The sequence below is a fragment of the Microtus pennsylvanicus genome, chromosome 5 (genome assembly GCF_037038515.1).
Source record: "Microtus pennsylvanicus isolate mMicPen1 chromosome 5, mMicPen1.hap1, whole genome shotgun sequence".
Classification (NCBI taxonomy): Eukaryota; Metazoa; Chordata; class Mammalia; order Rodentia; family Cricetidae; genus Microtus; species Microtus pennsylvanicus.
In genome coordinates this window covers 30,606,282-30,621,853 of record NC_134583.1, presented here as the reverse complement: position 1 = coordinate 30,621,853, position 15,572 = coordinate 30,606,282, and the positions used below count along the sequence as shown (strand labels likewise).

The following is a 15,572-nucleotide window of genomic DNA, read 5'->3' as shown; positions in this document are numbered from 1 at the left end:
GGGTGCCATATCATTGTGGTCAGTATGTTTTCTGAAACCTTTCAATATATATGAGACCCTAGAAAGCACAACTAAGTCCGACAAGAAAAAAAAAAGAGATCTTTACAAGGTGTCCAAGTAATAAATAATTTACACCACAATTTAGCAACCTCAGCAGGCACCACTTCCAGGCTGTGGTAGGGAGTGGAGTCTGTCTTTGTAGAGAAGAGTGGGATCAATACAAGGAATGGGCTGTCGGTTTCTTTCTAGAGTGTCAATATCTCAGACTGGCGGCTTTCACTGTTGCTCCTGTGGAAACAACTTCCAAAAGTATACTATTGAGCGACATGTTGCATGGATTAAGTGATTTACTTTAATCCCCCACCTGCATGCTGAAAGATCAGTAGCCCAAAAGGAATACTACACAGCCTGACCATAAAGCCACTGGCAATAACCTTGTGATCTGGGAATGATTTATACTTAGGAAAACCCTATTGCTATTACAAGAGCTATCCAAACGTTTCTCCATGAAACAGTCATGAAAGACGTATACCTAACTACCAGTGGGGATCAAGCACAGTATTGAGGGAACTGGTAACGTAGATTTATTGGCTAGCTTCTCTGTTTGTCAGTTATCAGATTAAAAGGTGGTCTCATCTCAAAACGCTAGTGCAAATTGTAAACTGCCCCTTTGTACCTATGTGAATGTATGTATCTAGTGAAAAACATGTAAAGGGTCCAAACTTCAAACATGATCCCAGCACATTACACTTTAGCACAATAATAATTATCTCATTAAATAAGTAGTAGGCAAAACAACAGGCAAACAACAAGAAATGATTCTAACTTATAGCCATGGAAGCAGGTTTTAAAATGGAGCCTTTTGGGGCCGACAATGTGCTTCTGTGAGTAAAGGCCTTTGCTATTGAGTCTGATGGCCTAAATTCAGTCCCTGGAACCCACAGGATGGAGGGAGAGAATAGACTCTAGCAAGCTGCCCTCTGACTCCAGACAAACGTGGTACCACCTGCCCGGGGCAGAATAAGTAAATGGCTTTGTTTTTGTTTATTTTTAACTTTGCTTTACAACACGGTACACGTGACTTGGATCTTGTAAATCGAAAAATGATTGTAACTGAGTTCTAAAGCTGCCAGCAGGCGAATGAATGCCTTGCAGGCTACTGATAACGTAGAAATATTTGACTCTTAATCAGGGAACTGAGTCACAGCTCTGGGGGCCCATTTCCTCCCCCACTGTTCAGTTTTGTGCCACTTAGGACCCACACAGGTGGAGAAGCTGGAAGAGATGCAGTTGCCTTTCAGCTCCTTCAATAACCACAGGCAACCTGAAGTTTGGACTCCATCAAACGGGAGATGGTCATAGTGGCCTCTGGGCATTTCTGCAGGCATTGCAGGCCATTTGATCAGCATCCTACCTCACTAGAGGTGTGAGGAGCTTGAGAGCTAGCATACAATTTGAGTGAAATGAGAAAAAGATACTGGGTGTGGACTCTCCCCAAAGTGACCCCTGAGCGATTTTCTATGAAGAGGTGCCGTCAAGCAAAGAGTGTGATGAGAGAGTGGCTGAGAGACTTCTGAGGAAGGGCTGGACTGCTCTGGGCACCAGAGAATTCATTACTGGAGATCTATGTTTCCTTATAGAAACCAAATGCTTGACGTATGTGTGTGTGTGTGTGTGTGTGTGTGTGTGTGTGTGTGTGTGTCTTTGTGAATGTGTTTGTGTGTGTATCTGTTTCTGTGTGTGTCTGTTTCTGAATGTGTGTATCTGTGTTGGTTTGTGTGTATTGTCTGTGTGTGTGTGTCTGTTTCTCTCTCTCTCTCTGAGTGTATCTGTGTTTGTGTGTGCGTTGTCTCTGTGTGTATCTGCGTCTGTTTATGTGTGTGTTGTCTATGTGTGTGTATCTGTGTCTGTTTCTCTCTGTGTGACTCTCTGTGTGTGTGTACCTCCTGACATTTTTTATACCTGGGACTTCTGAAGAATTCTTGGAGAGAAGTTGTGTCTGCAAAGACTGATTGATTAAAAGTGTGGAGAGGTTGGGATGTTGCAGTTCCAGAGGTTAAGTACCTTTTCTTGAGTTGGCTTTTGTCCTCTAAATAGCCATTCCTTGCTTACCCGTGTGTCAGAACTAACATCCTGTGACTAATAGGTAAAAATCTTTGAAAATCTATTAACTTAGCAGACACTAACTACAAAACTAAAAGCTAAACATAGTATCAGATATGTTTAAGACTTATTGAAAAGCTTTCCCCATGCCTCTGTAACGACCTCTCTGATACACCATCAATGTATTTTAAATTTGCCTTGATTTATAACTTTTCTTGTTCTGTAAAATTTATGAAAATGCTGATAGATGAACTTTGAGGGGAACCTGTATTTCTGGGACATGATCACCCAAAATACCTCTAAAATAAACCACCTCTAATCCCCTTTAAGATGAGAGCTGTGGTTTTGGCATACACAGGTCCAAAACGAAAAATATTGTCAGTTTTGCAAAACTGTATTTCACTAAAGTGGTAACAATCTGCACTGCAAAAAGTAGCATCCATTTGACTTCCCTAACTTAAATATTTCCTGCCTTAAATTTAAATGTGCAGTGATAACAATAAGGTGTGTGTGATATGCATGTGACTGGGTTGTTCCTGATAAATCATCTTGGTTTATAGGAGACTACAAGGTCACTCATCAGTACCGACGCAATTTCGCACTTACAGACATTTACAGAGAGGAGAGCTGTAAGAAATGACAACAGTCATTATTTGTTAAGAAAGAAACCTAGTCTACCCTTTAGTGGATGTTATAATAAGTTATTTGAGCAAGTAATACTTGAAATGTTACCTGTGCTTTTCTTAAGTGCCATCATTAGCTTTATATTAAAGAGAACAAACATAAGATTCATGACATAAATCCAACTTGAGATGAATCACACTGAACTTCAGTGAAGACTGAAGGAGAAGAAGCAGTTTTCACGGAGAGAAACCAAGACATCACCTCAGGGCTTTAGACTGCAAAGCCACCTGGTGAGGTCCAGGGGGCAGTGTAATAAAGGAGGAGGGAAGTGGCTGTAGCCAAGGGCACAAGCCCAGGGGCAGGCCCCAGGGCAATGTCCCCTGCAGAAAAGGGAGATGGGTCTCCTTTTAACAAGACAATGTCAATAGGCTGGAAAAGAAGAAGATGACTTAGTCCTGCTGAGGAGTTTAGGAACAACAAAGGTTCCTAAGGGTAAGTGCTCATTTGTGTTAGCAGACGGTTCTCTTGATTGATGTAGGACAATACAATTAGGTACTTTATATAGGAGCGATTTCAAATAAACAAATAAATAAATAAACGTCTTAAGTAAATACTCATTCCTTAGAGACATCATCAACTTTATATTTTGGAAAATGTAGCATGATAGGTCATTGGCTATTTTCCACATTGAAAGTTCTTTCGGGATCATAAACACATCCTTTCTAACCTTAAGATGCCCATGCATGCTCAACACTCTCACCATTGAGTGTAGCAGTGCTCAGATACTCAGTATTCCTTAATACTGACATTCTGTGTCAGATAGAAGCTAAACCTAGAAAATGTATTAGGAATTACTTCAATCAGCAAGCAATTATAAAAGGGTGCTATAATAAGCATTACCCCTGTTTCATACAGAATTAAAACACAAATGCTTCCTTTGTGATCTCTCCAATCCCAAATTCAAAAGTGTTCTCAGTGGAAAAAAGAAGTGAGATGACCAGTCATCACAAGATTTAAAAGCATGTTAACTTCCATGTTTTTTCCTGGGCAGTGAAAACTCCAAAGATGCCATGAAACAGCATCCAAATGAAAGACTAACACAAGCCCTTTCAAAATCTACACAAGAGAGTCTCATTAAAATACTCTAAAATTTTCAGGTAAGCTGCGATCAGCTAATTTATTTGCTTAAGTAACTAAGGAGCTTCATTCTGTAACTACATTGCCATTTGGAGGGCCTTCTGTAGCATAATGTCAAAAACTTAGTGGACAATGTCCAAACACATCACTCACACACACACACACACACACACACACACACACACACACAGACCACATACACAGAGCCAAAAGTCACATAGATACAATGCGGAATCTTGTTGATAATGCAGCCTGACAATCATTTCTGTGCTAGCTTTAACTGACAATTGCTAAGTTTCAGATGACAACACAGCTCTTAAAACAGCGTTCTCCAGTACAAATTTCCACTCTGCTGTACTGTCTCCACAGGGATCAAGAAAACCTTATCTCTCCCTAAAGATACACCACTGATCCATCTGGTCAACCAACATCTGATAATCAGACTATCAGCAAAACATGCAAGAAGTAAAAGGTTTGATGTGTGCTGCATGTTTAGGTGCAGTAATCCTTGAACTGTTCAGGAAAAATTGCTTCTACTTAAGGTACAAGGATTAATTTTCTATCATTTACTACTAAAGCTTCTAACATAAACAAGGAAACTGGTGGAAAATTATTGTTATTTTTGCATTATATTACAACCCCACCACGGTTTCATCTCATTTTGCTCCCCCTTCCCTAGATGCTCCCTCATCTTCTCTCAGAAAAGAGAAGGCCAGCCAGGGACAACAGCCAAACACCACATAATATGTTACAATAATATCAGGTACATACAACCATATCAAGGCTGGATGAGGCAACCCAGGAGTAGGAAATGGATCCCATCAGTAGGCAAAAGTCAGTGATCACCCTCACTCCTACTGTTAGGAGTACCACAAGAACACTCAGCAGTAACATCTAGGTGGTTACAGGCTTTCTGATCTCTCTAAGTTTCTATGAGTCCTGGCCAATTGATTCAAGCTGTGTCCTCTTGGTGTCTCTTACCCTTCTTGTTCCTCTGATCCTTTCTCCCCCTTCACTGCAAGACTCCCTGAATTCTGCCTAATATTTGCCCGTGGGACTCTCCATCTGCTCCTATCAGTTGCTGGATAAAATCTCTCTAGTTTTCTTTAGTTATTAATTACTCTGCTAGGCCCTGGCCCCAGAATACTCTGTTGTCTGAGGTTTTTGTCCTGCCCGTTGTTTTGTAGTCATACAGTCCCAAAGAAATCATACAGAAATCTACATTAACTATAAACTGATTGACCCATTAGCTCAGGCTTTTTATTAACTCTTATAATTTATATTAGCCCATTATTTTTGTCTATGTTAGCCACATGGCTCGGTACCTTTTTTTAGCGGGGCAGTTTACATCTTGCTGTTTTTGTGGCATGCTCACAATTTCAGAAAGAGCTTCCTTTTTTCCAGAATCCTCTTGTTCTCATTGATCTGCCTCTACTTTTGTCTGGTTGTCCCACCTATACTTTTTGCCTGGCTACTGACCAATCAGCATTTATTTCAAATATAATTGACAGAATACAATTGTCCCACATCACTTTCCCCTCTTTTTTGGGGGGGGGGCAAACAGAGGGGCCCACTCTCCTCACAACAACACTCTTTAGTCAGGACAAACTGTAGGATTAACGGTCTTGTGATTGAGTTAGTATCCCAACCCCTCCACTTGAGGCTTTGCCTGGTTTCGGGAACATGGTTGGTTCAGGCTCCATGTCCCCCCATTTCTATGAGTTTTTGATAGGGTTACTCTAGTAGATTCCATGGAGTTTCCATTGTACAATTATTTTTCTACTATTCACTAATAAAGCTTCAAGACAGAATCAAAACTGCTGATGGAAAAGTTTTTAGCTTGGTCAGTCATCTTTAGAGTTCCATTAAAGAAGTGCAATACTGCACGGGACAAATAATAAAACCACTTCTGTTCCCTGGTACCTTCAGCCCTTTTCTCAATTAATTCCCATTTTAGGAGAAATATATTTTAAAACAGAAAAAGCTGAGGGTTAAAAAGCGATAGTAACCCATTTGGACTTGAGTTTTGTGCATGGTGATAGATATGGACCTATTTTCATTCTTCTTCAGATTGACATCCAGTTTTTCCAGCACAATTTGTTGAAGATGCTCTCTTTTTTCCATTGTATACTTTTAGCTCCTTTATCAAAAATCAGGTGTTCATAGGTTTGTGGGTTAAAGTCAGGGTCTTCTATTCTACTTCTCTGTTTTTATGCCAATACCAAGCTGTTTTCAATACTGTAGCTCTGTAATAGAGTTTGAAGTCAGGGATGGTAATGCCTCCAGACGATCCTTTATTGTATAAGATTGTTTCGGCTATCCTGGGTTTTTTGTTTTTCCAAATAAAGTTGATTATTGTCTTCAACCCAAAGAAAAACATATAGGCATTCTCCTGAATATTAACCTTCATCAGGCGATGAAAGGAGACAGAGACAGAGACCCACATTGGAGCACTGGACAGAAATCTCAAGGTCCAAATCAGAAGCAGAAGGAGAGAGAGCACTGAGACAAAGGGGATGTTCTATTGGGAACTCACCAAGGCCAGCAGGCCTGGGTCTGAAAAAGCATGGGATAAAACCGGACTTGCTGAACATAGCGGACAATGAGGACTACTGAGAACTCAAGAACAATGGCACTGGGTTTTTGTTTTTTTTTTTTTTTTTTTGGTTTTTCGAGACAGGGTTTCTCTGTGGTTTTGGAGCCTGTCCTGGAACTCGCTCTGTAGACCAGGCTGGTCTCGAACTCACAGAGATCCGCCTGCCTCTGCCTCCCGAGTGCTGGGATTAAAGGCGTGCGCCACCACTGCCCGGCGGCACTGGGTTTTTGATCCTACTGCACGTACTGGCTTTGTGGGAGCCTAGGCAGTTTGGATGCTCACCTTACCAGACCTGGATGGAGGTGGGTGGTCCTTGGACTTCCCACAGGGCAGGGAACCCTGATTGCTCTTTGGACTGACGAGGGAGGGGGACTTTATTGGGGGAGGGGGAAGGAAATGGGTGACTGTGGCGGGGAAGAGACAGAAATCTTAAATAAATAAATAAACAAACAAACAAACAAACAAATAAATAAATAAATAAATGCGATAGTAACTTGAGCAAGGACAGACACTGCCAAAACATTTCTCTTCTCATCACATCACATTTAGAATGGAATGCACCACTTTCCCTGACATTCAGTGTGGCCTCACAGCTCCTATGTCTCCACATTGAAGCACATACCTCTTGAAAGATATTCTACTATCTTCAAAAAAAAATGTGCTCATTAGAAAATCTACTGTACAAGGAAAAACACTGATTTCAGTGAGCACATAGTATGTGTCAAATGGGTTACTCTTTCATAATAACAGACTTCTAAAAACATTTAAGATTCTTCAAGCCAAACTGACAAATGCTATCTTTCACTCTCACTAAGTCTGCTGAAGGTGCTATCAGTGAACAAGATATTAATAAAGCAAGGAGTTTGCAATGCCTAGACTAATTTTGACATTCTTTAGTTTTTAGTAGTACTTTAAACCACTAGACTGAACCTCCATTGTCTTGTTTGTTATCAAGATGAAGACTTTCTTGTTACCAAAATTGGTCTTAAACTATGAACTCAGAGGTCCCCATCAACTTCAGCCTATTGAGTTACTGAGTCAACAGGAGAAGAGCTAAGGTACTTTGTTAAATATAATGAAATAAAACAAAGCAATCCTTTACACTGCTTTTTAAATTGAATCTTCTCCTAAACAGTAGAAAAAATACTAATACTTGGTGTTGAGGCACTTAAGTTTAGCTCATGGAACTGGAGGGGCCTTCTGACCTGTGTCCACTCATTTATTGCTTAGACCCAGGGAACATGAAGAAACTTAACTTACCAGGCAAATTTGGGAAGAGTAAACTGAGATATATACTTCTATCCCAATCCTGTTTATTTGGGTATGAAGCTGCATGCATACTTGCAAAAACAGTGAAAAGCAAAGGAATCCTTACCATAGACCTGTCCACAAAATAAAATATGGTGCAAATAGCCCACTATAAAATACATGAGGTGTTAACTTTTTAAAGAAAACCTTCAGGTATATTAGCTCACTACAAATGATAAGTGACATCAAAAGGTAAATTTTCTACCAATTTCAGCCTAAAAAGTGAAGAAGGTATCTGGTAGTAAGACATACACTCAATCTTAGAAGAAAAATTTACAATATAAATTAAAAGTAATTTAGAATAGTATATATATATATATATATATATATATATATATATATTGCTAGTTAGATACATACAATATATTTTAGTTCCTTCTCCATAATAAAAAATTATACTTCTATGGTTTTCTATAATTGCAAAATAAGACTTGGAATGGAGCAGTTTCTTAGCATTTGAAAATAAATGCTAAGAAAAATAAAATAAATGAATAAAAAAGAAAATAGATGAATAGATTTTAAAAACCAACCTCATTGAAGCTGTAGGTTTTTAGCACTCATCAGTATAACTGATCCATGAACCATTAGTGGGCCATAAAATAAGAAAGTTCAATAAAATAATTATAAGCTCACATGTCACATGTTTATTTTGTTCTAAGACTGAAATAGAGACCTTTGTACCAAACAATGCCTAGAAACAGACTTTTTTGCACGTGTGAGTGAGTATGCACAGACACACAATATACACATGGGTACAACTCATATTTTTCTCTTAGTTCTATGAATTTATATATAAACTCTCTTGTGACATTTCTTAATGTGACAGATTTTCTTTAATAAGCAGAAAAGTTGTATTATTTAATCCCTTTTTAAAAGTAAATAATTTAACCACTTCCTACATATAACCCCAGTAGCACAGACAGTAAGGGCAACAATGAATAAATGGGACCTCCTGAAACTGAGAAGCTTCTGTAAAGCAAAGGACACTGTCATTAAGACAAAAAGGCAACCTACTGACTGGGAGAAGATCTCCCTCCACCAACTCTGCATCAGACAAAGGTCTGATCTCCAAAATATATAAAGAACTCAAGAAACTAGACATTAAAATTCTTATTAACCCAATTAAAAAATGGGGTGTACTGAACTGAACAGAGAATTCTCAACAGAAGAAGTTCAAATGGTCAAAAGACACTTAAGGTCATGCTCAACCTCCTTAGCAATCAGGGAAATGGAAATCAAAACAACTTTGAGATACTATCTTACTCCTGTCAGAATGGCTAAAATCAAAAACACCAATGATAGCCTATACTGGAGAGGATGTGGAGTAAGGGGAACACTTATCCATTGCTGGTGGGAACGCAAACTTGTGAAACCACTTGGGAAATCAGTGTGGCAATTTCTCAGGAAATTGGGAATCAATCCACCTCAGGATCCAGCAATACCACTCTTGGAAATATACCCAAAAGATGCCCAATCATACTACAAAAGCATTTGTTCAACTATGTTCATAGCAGTATTATTTGTAATAGCCAGAACCTTGAAACAACCTAGATGCCCCTCAATGGAAAAATGCATAAAGTGTGGAATATATATGCATTAGAGTACTACTCATCAGTAAAAAACAATGACAATTTCAATTTTGCGTGCAAATGGATGGAAATAGAAAACACTATCCTGAGTGAGATAACCGAGACCCAAAAATAAGAATGTGGTATGTACTCACTCATTAGTGGACTCTAGCCATAAACAAAGGACATTAAGCCTATAGTTCACAAGCCTAGAGAAGCCAAATAACAAGGTGAACCCAAAGAAAAACATATATAAACCTCCTGGAAATTGGAAGCAAACATAATCGTCGGGAAAAAGTTGGGAGCATGGGGGTGGGGCTAGGGGTGGGTTGGGGTTGGGAGAAGAGGAGAGGGAGAGAGAGAAGGGAGAAGGGAAAGACTGGGACTTGTTTCTACTGTATGTACTGACTCTTTGGTACCCTAGTCTATTTGGATTCACAGCTTCCTAGGCCTGGGTATAGTGGGAGGGCCTTGGACTTCACACAGGGCAGGGTTTCCTGTCTTCTCTTAAGGAGTGAGGAAGAGGGAAGAGAGTGAGTGGGAGAGTGGGAGGGGAATGGGAGGTGGGGAGGAAGTGTAAATTTTTAAATGGAAAAATAAAAAAAAATTCAAAGTTAAGACATCTTCACACTTCTTTCTAGTCTTTTCAATTCCAACACAATCTATCAATACCTGATAGGTTAATCTTTTAAAAAGATGACTAACATAGTTCATTGAGTCTCCTTAATGTGCAAATAGTAATAGCAGGAAGACTACCAGCTGTTCTCAGTTCCTGTATGATAAAGAACAAGACTTCTCAGTTGACACTGTTTCCTTAAATTCCAGTTTAGATAAAATTGGTAAACTTAATATTTTTTCTTGAAAAGTACTTATACATTTTCCTCAAAATTTAGTATTTGTGTTTCTGTAAAACAATATAGCCAAAAATGTTAAGCTATGATCTATAGTGAGACTAATAACTTTAATTTTGAACAAGTTAACACATAAGCATGTTTATTTGAGGGTTTTCTGCCATTATCACATAAATCTCAATAATTTTCATGATACAATAATGACATTGACCCTCTGTCTTGAAATCATGACCTACTGAATCTGGTCACCTCTAACAGGATAAGCGTCCATAATTTAAATGTTCTCATCGACATTTTCTATGGCCTTGTTCTTTTTCTTGGACTATTCTAATTTCATGTCTCATTCAACTATTGGTTTACTCAATCTATCAAAAATAAACTATCAAAAAAAAATGTTAAGTCTGTATTGAAAGTCAGGCACTATTCTTTCCCTAAATGGACCAGAAGCAGGGGAAACAAGTTGCTGTCCTCTTGGGGTTTCCAGTGTGGACTCTGTGGTACAACTGGTTACTCTCAGTGCAAAATGTCCTCTGTGAGAAAGGCTTACTGAAGTTGAGGAAATAAGTGAAATTTACAGTACTCAGGAAGTTCACAAAACTCATAAGACTCAGCAAACTCCTGAAAGGTACAGAAGTCCCAAGGACCTTACCCAAAGTTATATAAGTTATATATTTACGTCAAGTTGCTTGCAAGATATGAAGAGAATTCCAAGGAAGCAAGTTTTGTGCTGGCAAATTGGCCTTTTCATTCCTGTAGATTCCTTTGACACTCCTATACTCCTGTAACTTCTCACCCAAACACCTGCTACTAACCTCAATTCATCCACTGGTTCACAAAGCTAGAGTAATGGAAAACTAGCCATGATTTTATTTTGCTTTTTTTTCAGATTATACATATATCTCAAACTTTTATATTCACTTTTTTTCTAGATGGCTATGGTCAATGTCTTTCCTGTAGTGGCCAGACTATTTCTCACATATTCCCCTGGGAAAGTCACAAAAAGTCACCTTGCTCTCCTCAAAGTGTCAATTGTTTCCACTTATTTCACAGCTGCTTCAGGCCCCTATCCTTCCCTCCTCTTTTACATGTTCCATCATACACTAAAGAACACTGTGCAGACTTGTAGTCATGGAATCCTAACTGTCCACATCAACACTGTGTACCCCCAGTTCCTAAAGGAACCAAAAAGAGAAACCCAGATGAGCAGCACTCACCAGATTTGTGGGTGAGGCACCCACGTCTCTTCTCTTCTCTCAAGCTCAGTTTCCTTGTCTGTGAAAAGAAAGAATTGAATTATGTCAGTGACATTCAATTCCTACCAGACAGGGTCTGGACGTGACCTTCAAGTCTTCACAGACAGGATCTAGAGGACAAACCCAGTGAACCCTAACATGACAGGCTCCTCTCTCAACCATGCAGTTTCTTACATCCCCTCCTGCTGATGCAGTTAGAGCCTGTGTATGGTTTTAGAAAAGAAAAACTCAATGCTGAATGTGTGTGCATGCCTGTGCGTGTGTGCTTGTGTGTGTGTGTGTGTAAGTGTGAATAGCCATGTTCATGCATGTGGCATGTGGAACCCAGAAAAGGATGTCAGGGGTTCTCTATTGCTCTTTAACTTATATGCTGTGATTAAACGCTCTTATTAAATATGAATTGTACCATTTCACCTAGCCTGACTGACTGGTCATCAGTATCTTAGGACCAACCTGTTTTTGTACACCAAACCAGTGCTGGGGTTAGGGAAACATGAAGCCAGACCTGGCTTTTTGTAGGAGTACTGGGGATTTTAACTCAGGTTCTCTTATTCACTAAGTCGTTTCTTCTCTCGGAACTCTTGACTAATTTTTATATCATAAAATCTCAGTAGTCTTCCATCTTTAGGTTTTTTTCCCCCACTTTCTATGCCACACAATTTCCAAATGTAAAGAATTGAGGTGGGGTAGGAGGGGAGCAAATAATGAAGACAGAACAAGGTTAAAGCTTTTTTGTATGTGGAGCTGTGATCACAATGTATATGTAATATTCTCAACAACTACAAAAGATACACAGCTTTGTTCCCATTTTCCAGTTAAGAACTCGAAGCTGAGAAAACTTTGGCTGTCTTCATCAAATCTACGACTAAGAAGCAGAGATATCAATGTCTGCTTTCATTCTAACCTTCTAGCTTCCCTTGAAAGAGGCAAATAGGCCTGTCTTATCCTGTTCACGGTTTCCATCTGTGCCTGACAAATGGAAAAGCATAGAAACTCGGGGAATACAGTAAATCATTATTCTTATTTTGCCAATTAGAAAAATCAATGTATAGAGAAAGGAAAATTATTCAACAAGACAAGGCTGGAGCTCGATTCCTGGATCCACACTCTGCTCTTGCCTCCCTCTGCACCAAACTGACTCCTCTCAAGGAAGGAACAAGGAGGAGTGAGAGGACAGACACAGGGCTGGCAGATGGTGTGGGGCAGGTGGGGGAATTCTGAGAAGCCCACTGTTTACTCCCTAGAGCAGCTAGGGTCCAGTGAGATAAATTCACGGAAAGTACCTTGAAAGATCTGAACCACCCCAACACCATGCCCCATTAGTAGCCATCCAAAATCAGGCACCATTATTAATATCACATATCTTTACAAAGTTTCACAGGGTGATTAGATACAAAAGAACCATACAGCGAATCAATTGCTTAGAAATCCTCCAGAAACTGAAACAAAAGGAGGACAGGCAGCGTGACATGGTGCACATCACGGTACAGAGTTGGCGATACAGGCTGGCTTTCTCTTCATGATATACAGTCCGTACTGGCAGTGGAATAATTCAAATTTTCAATTTTTCTTGGATTTCATCATGAACTCAATCAAAAGTATGAATGTCAGTATTTTAATATCCTTGCACGTAGTGAAAAATAAATAGTATGCCCTACTACCTGAACCCTTCAAGCATTTTTTATTTTGATTGTCTTCCCATTATATTGAGAGATTGTCGGGATTTTATCAAGAAGATCACCCACGCAAGCTAGAGCATTATTATGGTGCCCGCAGTGCTGTAAGTCACAGGACGGATGAGTGATTAAAAGCTGTGGACTTGTGACAAGGACCATAAGGAGATCAGACAAGAAGCTACCCTCCTTTAAAAGAAAGAGAAGGAAGAAAAAAAATACCAGAGTGATTTAACCCCTTGCATACCTTTGCAGTGCAAGCGCTGCAGCATTATTTGATTGATGTGGATGCTTCGTTGGGATTGGATTCCCTATAGCAAATAGCTTACAAAGGGCAGGAAGAAGACAACAGGATTTCTATACGAACAACAGTGTAACTGCTGTATTGACTTTGGGCCAATTAAGACGATGCCATTTAATATCCTTACCACCAACATTAGGTACTGATATTAGCAAAGCTCCACTTGTTTGTGGTTGTTTATTGACAATAGTTACACTTTCCTTGCTCACTGAGTAAATTCAACTTAAAAGTGGCATTTCTAGTATACTCAAGCTACACAAAATTTAATTAAATAATTTATATATGTTGGGCAAGGTATAAGGTGAGAAAAATGTCCCTTAAAGGAATGCAAGCTCTAGAGTGAGAGAGAAGCAATAAAATGAATTTCTGCAGTGAAGTATATTTGAAAAACTACCCTAGCCATATGGTTAAAAGAGAGAATGATTATTTTAAGGCATAACCACAAAATACTAACAATATTCTTTTAAGCAAGGGAAAACAGTAATTACCATAGATATATATTTTTAGCAGTTCTTAATACATCTAAATTTTAAAGTCTTTTGATGATGTATTCACAATAAAAATATTCATGAAATACATGTTTACACACGTTGTATATTTATAACACACACCCACATATACCAAGGATGTTGCTCTTGTCTTATTTGTGTTAAAGGACCTTATCCAGAGCAATATCACTTTCCCAATGAAATAAACCCTTTAGACACAGTTGGCCAGCACGTTTTGAAGAATCCCAGTGCAAGGTCATTGACTCCATATGCGAGACAGGTAAGGGCAGCTGTGAACAAAGCTAACCCTTGATCCAGTTTGCTGAATATAGAAGACAGTTTACAACTCTCTAAAGGCTGTGAGTGAAGTGGTGGCTCAGTGGTTAAGATCACTGGCTGCTCAGCCTGGGGTACTAGGTTCAATTCCCAGCATCTCCGTGGCAGCTAACAACTGTCTATGACTCCAACACCTAACATCCTCACACAAACATACATGCAGGCAAAACACCAAGGGACATAAAATGAAAATAAATAAGTTATTTAAAAAAAGAGGAAGAGGGGATATGCTTGTTTTGATATATATATATTTTTAAATCAGTGTCTTGTTAGGTAGCATAAGCTGGTCCCAAATTCACAATCAACCAGCCTTAGCCTTTGAATATTGGGGTTATACATATATGCCACAACACCCAGTCAAGAGTAAGTTTTGTGTGTATATTCTATCAATAGTGAATGTTCATGGGGAAAAGATGCTGGAAATTGGAGTTTTCTGAAGTAAGAAAGAAATGTAGTCGAGTCAAAGTGCTTAGATGTTGACTAAAGATAGGTGAATTTTATCCTAGTCAATGAAACCCAGAAACTCAGTATCTGGGGCCTAAAAGCACAAACACACTCAGATTTCCTTCTTAAAATTAGATGCTTCTGCCTCCAGGGCTTTGTAAGAAGTTTTAGCTAAAAGTGAAATATTTTAGTAAAGAAAAAACTCAAATGAGGAAATTTGAAAGGCAAATAAATTGGATCTGACAGAATCTTCATAATTTAGTGGTGCAAGCCTGTAATTCCTGCTTATTGGAAGGTTGGGGCAGGGGGATCATATACTTAAGGTCTGCGTGGGCTACAAAAATAGTTTGAGGTTAGTTTGAGAATCACACTGAGATCCTACTTCAAAATCCAAGTGAAAGGAAGATCGAGCCTAGAGCTAAATGGTAGAGCACTTACCCAGCCGGGGGCCTAGGCTCTATCCCTCAATATTAATATATATTGATTTAAGGATTAGAAAAAGGAATACCCAGGGTAATTCAAGAAGAAATTGATAATGAGACATAAAGGAAATGTAGGTTTTACCAAACGAAGAATCTGTGGGATGACGGGATATTCAATGACAAAAATGAACCACAGGTCTGATATTTCAGGAGACACTGTGGTCATTTCTCCTCTTTCTCTATCGCTGCTCATGTAAGCTATTCAAGAGGAAATGCAAGCCGGTGAGTGAGTAACCCTGTCATGTAGTAAGCGGAACTCCTTAAAAGGTTTAAGGCAGTTTTGTTAATGACCAAAGAAGCAAACAAAGCACGAGGTACTGCAACAACACTACAGACCATTCTTATGCTTTCCTTCCCATAGCGATTACACTATCGTCCACCTTTGCAGTTCCTTGTAGGTGGATTCCG

General features: G+C 39.1%; 1 protein-coding gene across 4 annotated transcripts in view; it reads right to left on the bottom strand.

Annotated features, from left to right (window-relative positions):
* Positions 1 to 15,572, bottom strand: part of Hnf4g (hepatocyte nuclear factor 4 gamma) — a 147,346-nt gene that overhangs the window by 71,875 nt on the left and 59,899 nt on the right. For 3 of the 4 annotated variants that reach the window (XM_075971453.1, XM_075971454.1, XM_075971455.1), the window contains one exon: positions 11,402 to 11,459. The exons of the other annotated variant lie outside the window; for it this stretch is intronic. The gene's annotated coding sequence lies outside the window, so the exon portion shown is untranslated. The remainder of the gene's footprint in view (positions 1 to 11,401; positions 11,460 to 15,572) is intronic. 4 annotated transcript variants of the gene reach the window in all.